The 10,412-nt window shown below is 38.6% G+C and overlaps 1 long non-coding RNA gene across 1 annotated transcript; it reads left to right on the top strand.

Annotated features, from left to right (window-relative positions):
- The first annotated feature begins 3,789 nt into the window (after window positions 1-3,789).
- On the top strand, window positions 3,790-9,768 carry LOC148184879 (uncharacterized). Its single transcript, XR_015771967.1, has 4 exons — window positions 3,790-3,919; window positions 7,254-7,328; window positions 8,354-8,426; window positions 8,887-9,768. It is a non-coding gene; the product is annotated as an uncharacterized LOC148184879 (long non-coding RNA).
- Window positions 9,769-10,412: the final 644 nt, after the last annotated feature.

Genomic DNA, 10,412 nt, shown 5'->3' with positions numbered 1-10,412 from the left:
CAGTAAACATTCTGCTAAACAGAATTAAATGGAGAGAAAACTCAGTGAAATGATTTAATAGGAAGCTCCTGATGACAGGGTTTTATTAATTATATCTTCACACAGCCAAGGAGGTACAAAATGAGAGATTGGAAAACTTTCAATAAAGGTTTTTGGAAAGAACCATCCAAATTTCAGGAGAGGTTGATGTTTTCTGCTTGTTTTTTTTTCTCTGAAAGATAACATGAGTTTTTTGAACAAGAGTTTTTAATGTTTTTTTAATTTATAAGCTGCAAAATAAAAAATACATTCTGTAACAAGCAGAACACCAGAAACACACACTATACACACTCCCCTCCATTAACATAAACCACAATTTCTAAACTATCCAAAATAAAAGCCAATCTTCATGTAAATTAACAGAATTTAAATAGGCAGTTTTTGACTTCTAGTCAGTATTTAAGTAAAAAGAAGTCTACAAACCCCAGAATTTTATTCAATGAAGGTCCTCTTTTCAATGTTAGCTCTATATGGAGATGGAAATGTGTCTTAAAAGGCGACCTCTTTCTTCTTGAGGCTGTTTTAATATAGCACTTCTCACACAAAATTTCTGAAAGCATTTTGTGATGACCCTATAGATGTAATTGTTACAGAACATGTCTTAATGAACCATTTCCATCCTGTGGCAAGCCTTAGGAACACTATTACTGTGATATTTCTTTTAACCACAACTTTGTTAAAATAAATGTTATGAAAACTTCCAATAGGAAGGGACCTGTATCAGTTCAAAAGTGGTAAGTCTCCAATTTGACAACCTCAGCTGCTACTTCAATTTTTATGCTCCCAACAATACCCTACCAGTTTTATTAGCAGCTGTGTTAGCACTACACATTTTTCAATGGCATTTGTTGTGAGAGATCTCAGCTTCCCGCAGCAGTGCAGGCCTGTGGTGATCACACACCTCTCAAACAGCTACAAAGGTGTTCCTTCAAAACTGGCTATTGCAACATTCAGCAGCACCTACTCATGCTCCTGCTTATTTCTGCCAGACTAATTCCTGTCCAGGAGCTGGAGCCCCATCCAAAATTCAACTTCTTCCTCCCAGAGAGCAGCGTATGATTGTGCCATTTGCAGATTATTTTCCTCTTGACGCTTGCCTATGTGCAGAGGACCAAGGATTTCCACTTTCTGTTTGTGGGACAATGAACCCAGGAACAATTTTATCCTCTCTCAGCATTGCTACAACAATCCTCTGTGTGTAACATGATTACCTGTGGCAATGTTCTTTGATTTCATTTCCCTTCTCCCTTCTCATCCAGGCCCCTGCTCTTGGTAGCTATTTCCCCACATCTCCAAGTTCATCTCCCTCTCATTTACAAATACAGAGGTTTTCATGCATGAATCAGCTAACTTCTTCTCATTAAATTTGTACCATCCTTCTTGCTGCCTCCTCCTGATCTCCCACAACTCCCAGTCAAACCACCATGGAGTTGACAAAATCCTTTCCATTGCTCTGACCTCAACCCCTGCTCCCCTGAACCTCTGCATTTGCCTGAGCTTCTTAAACATCTGTGTTAACAAGTTTCTTGCTGGGGGATTCTTTCACTCTGCCATTACCTGAGAGCACCCTCTCTTCACTCCTTTCAAGGAATGCCCCATGACAATCCCATATTCTTTACATAGTCAGCCAGGAAATTTTGCAAGTAAAAATCTGTTCTGGCACAATTGTGTTTCTTTTCATATGGTGCGGGGGACTTTTTTATGTTTACAGCCCTTTCTGGCAAGGACCTGTAGTCAGAGTCTGGATGAAATGTACCAATATGTCTGTGGCATTATTATGAAGGAGAAGCAGATATAATACGTGGAAGGTAAATGTTCAGTTCTGGTGATACACAAAACATGAGCTACTTCCTTAATCTTTGCAAAAAAACAATTCCTCCATTTCCTTAATCTTTGCAAGAAAATAATTCCTCCTTCTTAGAGATCCACACAATTAACATCACCTGTCTAAGCCTTCACAATAATTACTTGCGTTATTTTAATCAGAGGAATAACCTTATTCCTTTAAATCTTGATTAAAAATAATTACCAACTATAAAATGTTCCTGATGTTTTTGTTTGGAGCACCTTCTGATGGTTCTGTATCAAGCTAAATGAGGTTCTTCAGGTGTGCCAGAAACACAGGAGTCCAAATGACTCAGAAACCTGCAGCCCGTGGGGGGCCTGTGACTTTCAAGTCACTGGTTTAGCTCAGGGGGTACTGATGATCTTCAGTGGAAAAGACAGTGCTGTTGCTCCGTCTGCTGTTGAATGCACATAATACTCACAACTTTTGATTGCTATTACTTGTGAGCACTAGCTTCTGCTTTTCCCTTTCTTGCTATTGTTACTACATCCTCCCAAAAAGCACATCTATTTCATCAATCTATTTCCAGGATTTATGGAAGTCAGCAGAAAATATTTTTCACACTGCTTTCTCAGGAAGGAACTACCTCAGTTTGGATGAGTTTGGTAACGTTGCTTGGTAGAGAGCAAATGATGCTCTAATTGATACCCTCAGCAGGAAGGGGTGATAGTGAATAGATTTAAAAGGTTAAAATGCCTTTGATTAAGGTGAGTGAAATGTCAGGATGTCCTAGGAAACAGAGTAGCCTTAGACCTTGGTGCTTAGGTTACTGCCATTCTGTGCATGAAAAGGAAATACTTAATTCCTTACCTTCCTTCAAGAATGTCACCATTTTATGAAGGAGACACATTCATGCAAATACCAGGGCCTTTATATAAATAGGTGAGGAACCTGGATGAACAGATTATCATTTTAAGCTCTTCTGCTGAAGAAAATAAATGCAGTTAGGTGATTCATAGATTTCTAAACTGGATTGGAAAATTGTATTAGTTTTACAAATTAATTCAGCTGACAGCTGCTGAAAAAATCTTTTCGTTTGTCTCACACTAGAAAGTTCAGTTGCTTTAGCTGATTGCTGGGTTGGTGAAGGACAACAGGCAAGTTAATTAGAACATATAGGCAGTAGGGATAAACATTGTGCTAAATTTAGCAAGGCATTCTCCTAGATTGCATGAGCAGCAGTAGATGTAACTGCTCTCTATATTAGGATCAACCATTACAATGAATTTATAGGACTCCCAAGGGCAGTTGACTTAACTGATGCTGCCATGGCTAAATGCCAGTTTTTCTATTGCCTGGTAACCCTGATTTTCTGTTTTTCTTAGTTAATAACCACAAAATGATAGTAAAATAAATAAACATAAGCTACATACATACATGTATTTGTCAAAAATGGATTGGGGAGGAGCAAAAAAACTGTCTGAAGGTTTTTGAAATTATGGTAATTCTGTCAAGACTTTGTCTTGCATTTGCTTAGCTTTACACAGGGTTGGATCAAATAATGAAAGAATATAAATGCTATATTCAGAAGTGCAGGACTAAAGATTAGGTGTGTCTGTATCCTTAAATACAAATGCACAAATAAAATGACAGTGGAAAATTGCTTCTGACATTTAAATTAACAGATAGGGAATTAACATTGGTGGGAGTTAATGAGCTTTAACACTATTAACTGTCTTATTAACTAATTGAAAAGCTTACCTGCAAACTGACTAGTTGTGCAATTAGGTGTACAGAGAAAAAGCAATCCATCAGCCATTAATTAAAAAAAAAAAGAGGGTAATACTTTCTTTTCCAAATTGGGAAAATGTTTAAGGTGATATGGAAGAAAAACATTCTATAACAAAGCCTAGGTTTATATGCCTCTGGAAGTATTTGCATGAGATCTGTGATAACTTCTTCCAGGTGTGTCTCAGGCTGAGGAAGAAAGGGCTTGAGATGCTGGATCCACACCTGAGCTGCTCCAAGTGCAGTGTCCTGCTGCATGTCTCTATCAAATGTCCTTAAGAAAAATATTTCTTTCAAGACCACAAGGTGAGACTCTAAGTGGTGGTGTTACACCCTTTACAGCAACAGCTTTGTAATAAATGGATTATGCTGTCAATTCTTCCATTTCTTGGTAACAGTTGTGACTTTATATGTTCCACAGATCCATTAAGCTTTATGCTGGCATTTCCATTTCCATCATTCTTTTCATCCTTGATTTATGGTCCACTTAGTTCTGTTTACTGATTTGGGATTACATGGTCAAAGCAGACCAAATTCAACTTTATAATCAGAATTAACAGTGTGGTGTCATGTACTGTATTTCTTTGCTATGGGTTAACGTGAAAAATCCTGGCCATTGATAATTTTTATTCAACTTATAAAATGTTAGCTCATGATATTAAATGTCATTCCAGCTGGCACTGGAAGCAATGAATGTTAATTGTCTTGAATAAATGAAATAACAATTTCAGACAGGAAAAAACGACTTTGGAAAATTCTAGCTGAAATTAATCCTCATTAATCCTTCATTTTCAGCATTTGTCAAAGATGAGTAATCTAGTCACTAAATTGTTTTCTTAGAAAACACTTTTGCAACTGTCTTATCAAGGCCTATATTCAAAGGAACAAAAGCAATACAAGTCTTGAAAATCTGTATTTCAAGGCTGATTTGTGTTTTGTCTGCTAGACAACTGCCACTGAAAACATGAGAAGAGAGGAGCCGTCATTGCATAGGTAGTGCATATGTCTTGGAGTGCAAGCCAAGTTTCAATCTTCCACCTACCATTCATTGATCCTTCACTCAAACCCCTGGGAAGCTGAAACAGAGCTTCTGCCCCTGCCACTTCCTATGACATACATTATGTTCCTTGCATAGCAACTTTCTCTGTGTTTTCCAGCCTTTAACTGAAGGCTCAGAGCAGATACTAGGATGAAATTTACTGTGGGTGAGGGTGGTGAGGTGCTGGAACAGGTTGTCCAGGGAGACTGTGGACTCCCTATCCCTGGAGGTGTCCAAAGCCAGGCTGGATGGGGCTTTGAACAACCCATAACTAGTGGAAGATGCCTTTTCTCATGGCAGGGATCTTTGAGCTAGATGATGAAGGTTCATCAGAAGGTTCCTTCCAAGCCTAACCACTGTATGATTCCATGATTCCATCTGAAGGTCCTTTCATGGCTGCACTGTGCAAGGGTAGATTCTGCCCATAAAGCAAGTGAAGCATCCCAGAAAGTTTTTGCATGCAGAGTTGCTGTCCTCTGTATGTGAATCAGTACAAGGAATTGCAGCAGTTTAAAACGGGTTTGTAGGAAGAAATGCTGGTGTTTTTACCTGTTCACACAGATTTAAAATGGCTACTCCCATTTTGCTGAACCTTCAAATAAATAGAAAGTATAATTTTTCAAATGAATGCAGCCTACAAAAAACACTACTCCAGCTATGGAGAAGAGCAGACCAGAATATGGGCCTTTGTCTAGTGTTTTGACTATCACTAAGAATAGTGTTTGATTTATAATTTTGCTTCTGTCAGTCTCTATATTTTGGGTTTGAAGAGAGAAATGCACGTGTGTGACAGATATTCATCATATATTTTTAAATTTACAGCAGGCTTATTTGAATGTGGCATTGTGAGTTTGCAGTCTCCCTTTGTAGAAGCAAGAGAAAATGTGGAGCCATACTCTGACAGGGCACTTTGTTACCTGTGGAAGTTTGCAGTATGAATTAGTATATCGCAAATCTTAAAGATCTCTTTCTAATAGGGGTATAAACCCTGTGATAGTACAAACATTAGAAGGAGATGGTACTGATTTACAGCTTTCTAGCTAAAGACAGGAAAGTTTTAGCTTTGTTTTGAGATGAAATATGAAACGTAAAGCTCACTTGAGACCATAGCCTTTAAAATACTTAGAATCAGTCAGCTGAGGAATTAACTTATTCTCAATAGGAGTTAGCATAAACTATTTTAAAGCTCAGTGTTTACATAGGTCACAAAAGTTGAAAACAGATGGAGACATACTTCATGCACTATTGCTATCTATGTAAGTAATGGAATTTTGTAAGTGCAATGTACAGTAAACAGCCTACTGAAGGAAAAATACAAGAAACATGAATAGCAGTAATTTGTTAGCTAGAATAGGTTAACTCTTATTGTGATAAGGCTGACAGGCTTATTAATTAATGACCAAGATTCAGACCAGGTGCATGAGATTTCTTTTAGCTGCAGTTTGTACTGGGGTGTAACAAACGCTGATTAACAAAATAGTACTTACTCTAGAAGTTAACTGGGTGCCAGATATGCATTTAAGGCCCTATTCTTCAAGCTGCTCAGTGTTCCCTGTGAGGCAGTCATCAACTAGGAGGAATATTGGACCCCATCTTGAAGGTCTGAGTGCTGAGGTCACTCAGCCTTTGATCTTTTTTAGTTCACAAAGTGCTATAAATTCTTACTAGACTCAATTTTGTAGTATTACTTACAGAATTTGGGGGTTTATGGTTTAGTTTTCTTGTAAAACTGTTTGGGACTACTGGTACTTCCCACCTGACATATTGTCTAACCCTTCAGACTCCTGTAATATTTATCAAGCAACAGAAAGACCTTTATATTTCAAAATGCCCTGAGTTTCAGAAGTGGCTGCTTACTCTCTCATGGTAATTCAAAGTTGGGTCACTGCTAAACCACTCTGGAAAGTCTGCAATATCTCGGACCCATTACTACAAACACAGGATTATGATAAAACAGAGATTCTTTCCTTTGCTGTGCTGGCATTTCACAGTCAAAGAAATTGGGTGATTGTTACAGTCTTCACCCCTTTTCATCATTCCTAGTCATTATTTCATCCTTCCCAGAGCACAGCTCTTGTTCTGTCACCTGAGTCTGTATCCTTTTTACAAAGCTCAAGCAGAAGCTGTCTGGGACAGTGGATGTTAAACTTTGAGTGATTTAAGGGAAAAGTTGTCCTTTTCTGGAGGTTCTGCAGGTGAAGCATCCTAACAGAGAAGTCTGTATAAATAAATTAGAAAAAGATCCGGTCTCTTCAAAAACATAATCTAGAAAAACGATATGGATCCCTAAGGAGGGAGCTGGAAATTTTTTACTTACAAATAGTTCCAGGATACGTTTTGTCACCACAACTTGAGACTTCTTTTCACTTGGTTGCTAGGGAAAAAGAACAGAGATTAATATGCAGTCAAGGTCATGCTTTGGGCCAAAAAGCAGCAGAAGGTAAGTACACCTACCCCACTGGAGCATCTTGTCTCTACTCTGTAATAGCTGCCTGAGGTTTCCAGACAGGAAACAAACCATTTCACTGAAGCCTGAGCCACATGCCTGGAAACTTGCTTCCTATACTGCAACCAATGCTCACTTGTCTTCTCTGCCCATAGTGTGTGTCCATGCTTTGAGGCTGCTGAGAAGGCTGCTGCACTCTTGAAGCTGCCACCTGACTGCACCCTGAGAAGGTAGACAATTCTGGGTTGCAGGTGACTGGGGATTTTTATAAACACAGAAAAAAAAAGAGATGATCATCCTCTTGACAAAACTGTCTTGTGTCCCATTTCTAAGTTAATGGTAGAAAAGGTCTCCAAAAGGAGGTATCTGGGGTCCTGTAAAGAAAATGGCCAAAGAAAAAAGTAATTTGAAAGCCTCCATACAAAGATCTGACCTGCCTGACTATGGCACCTAAGCTTAGGATCTAATTCGTCTAATTCGTCTTTTCCTATTTTCTAGGGTGAGTGTGTTATTTAAGGGAAGGTAGGTATCTTTCTTGGTTCAAGTTAGAATGCTTAGACCCAAAAGATGGCTTACAGGCCAAGCATATGCTGTTAAAAAAAAAAAAGTAAACTAATTTTGACTCATTCTCTGAAATGTTCCAATAGTCTGCATGTCTCAATATCATGTTCTCATCTCTGTTCCTTACAGAGTTATGTGATTACTGCCTTCAGCCAGTGAGGGTCAAAGTCTTACACATAGAAACAGGGAACTATTTCCAGAGTTTCGCTCTTTCGTTCAAGTCACCTACAGTGTGAATGCACGTGATCAGTAATATCAAAGAGCTACAGCTGTAGTAGCAAATATCCCTTTCACTCAGCTGATGCACTGATTATACAAATAAATTTTCACTGATAAGCTCTAGAGCATCCACTTTTTCAAACTGTCAGGAGGCAAAACAAAGCATATGATCTCCTGATTTCCTAAAATCTTCTGTAAAGAACAGAGATCCATTAAATACACCAAATGCCTCAGAACATCCCAGTGGCGTGTTGTTTCTGAGCCCATTTAGCACTCGCATTGGTGTGTAATACTGTAGGGTTTGCTGCAGATTAGAATGAGGCAATGTGTTGCCAGTTTGAAAATAGTGTTAACAATTAAAAATGTGCCAATCAAAGCAAAAAGATGAAACATTACACAGCTATTAAGAATATTATTCAGTCCTTTTAAATGATTGCCAATTTAGATAGTTCTCTTGTTAAATCATTCTTTTTAGCTATTGTACTGAATGCCAGTTTTCAAGAACAAGATGGTCCACAGGCTTAGCTCATTAATGAAGACACAACCTGGTAGGTAATTTTATAATTAAAATGGGTATTTTGAGCACTAGGCTGACTTTTGCTACATATCCAACTCTCAGTTGAGTAAGAGGCTTTATGCAAAATAATTTTAAAGCTAAATTGTAAGAGAAGAGTTTGAAAGGTAGGCACAGTTGAGCATTTTGACTGTTTTGAGCAGAACAGCCTTAAAATGTTCTGTTTATTAACACAGTGGAGAAAGGTTTGTGTAAGGTTAGTGTTAGAATCACTTAGGATGGTAATTCCTTCTGCAAAGCATCTGCATAAATTAGAAAAAGCTGCCAGATTTCCATCTGTTAGCAATACAACTTCAGTCACAAAGACAACTGTCGTGACAACCACACTGAGTTAGTCTTTCAAATAAAACCTGTTAAAAGCTACTGCCCTCCAGCCTCCACCCACTGCAGTTAACAGCATTAAATAGCACTCTAACTGGTATTTATTTTCTTAGGCATTCCTCACTTGTGCAGCTGCTGGTACACTGGCCTTTGATTTTAAATAACCTCAACAGGATAAGAGTTTACAGTCTCTGAAGGTCATGATGTATGTGAAGTGCTTGTCTGAAAGAAGCATCCAACCTGAACTTTCTCAGGCTGATGTTACTGGGTTCTGTATACTTGTCTTTCACCTATTTTGCATGATCTCATGTCTGGGTACTGTGATGGTTCAGATTACTTCTTCCAGATGATGGTAAACCACAGAGACCACTGAGGCTGTTCTGGACAACAGGTCTGGGTTTAAAGGTGGTGCGAATCACCTTCAGGGCCTTTCTACCCTCCCCATCCAAGTTCCTCCTGCAGTTTTTGATGAACTTGGGTGGCACAGCAAGTTCAGGCTAGTTTCAGCTCATCCATGAAATCAGTGCTGACAACAATATCAAAGCTATTAGGAAATTCATTTGTGGAAGGTCTCTCATTTAACAGTCTATTTTTACTCAAGCATTTCAGCGTCTCGGGGTAGCACATATAACACTTACTGACCTTCGCAGGAATAGGCTTAATGTTTCTAAAGCCCTCATTGAAACATGGATGTGCAAATGAAAATACTTTCTTGTAAGAGTAGAATTATTTTTGTGTTGTTTTGGGCTGATGCCCTCATGCGGACTGGGCTGCTCTCAGGGACAGACCATTGATGGGGCCAGGGGTGCTGGAACCCTTCCCTCATCCATGGCGGGGAATGTCTGTCCATCTGCCAAGGCAGCCCCCTGTTCCCTCTGCAGCTGCCTCCATCACTGGTTATCCCTGGTACATGTACTGCATACTGACACTGGCTACACAGCTAGGATAGAAGAAGGGAATAAAAATGAGTCTCAAATATTTGTAACTTGTGGTTTAAAAACAGAGAAGAAATTTCTTGTTGAAGGCTGAAACTGTTCAGGAACTGCTAATGAATGTAATAAAAGCTTGATGTTGTCTCCTGGATGTTTAAAAGTGGCCATTAAAAAGGTCCTTCACATGATCAACACAGAATACAAACCAAAAATATAAAGCAGTGATTTTTCAGTTATCGATGTCAACAGAATTTCCATAAAAAACATTTCATTTATTTTTGTGCATAAACTTCAGATTTAGCTGTGTACATCCTTATAGAAGGAGAAGATTGTCACTTCCAAGGTTTCTTCCTCTGGGCTTCATCATATGTTTTATTTTGTAGTGGAAGTATTCCTGATATTTTATTGTAATCACATAAGAGCCAAAGGGCATTGGACACCTAAATATCAGATGTAATTTATTTCTAATTAAAAGAACCTTTTCTAAAGGAAAAAAGAGCAAAGCTCCCTGCATCTTAGAGTTAGGTCACCTGAAAATATTAAGGTTTAGAGTTCCTGATTTCCTTCAGCAGAGGATACAAAGACAGTTCTCATGTCTGCTGGAAAGCATTGCGATGGGACTGTGTAGTATCTCTTTATGAATTTAACTTATCTTGTCTGACAAATACTTACTACCTGAGTGCCATATGGAACATTTTGTTGGGCTC

The sequence above is a fragment of the Pseudopodoces humilis genome, chromosome 2, assembly GCF_049639895.1.
Source record: "Pseudopodoces humilis isolate 2021_Gansu_Grassland_sample_001 chromosome 2, ASM4963989v1, whole genome shotgun sequence".
Lineage (NCBI taxonomy): Eukaryota > Metazoa > Chordata > Aves > Passeriformes > Paridae > Pseudopodoces > Pseudopodoces humilis.
This window is presented reverse-complemented; position numbering and strand designations above follow the sequence as displayed.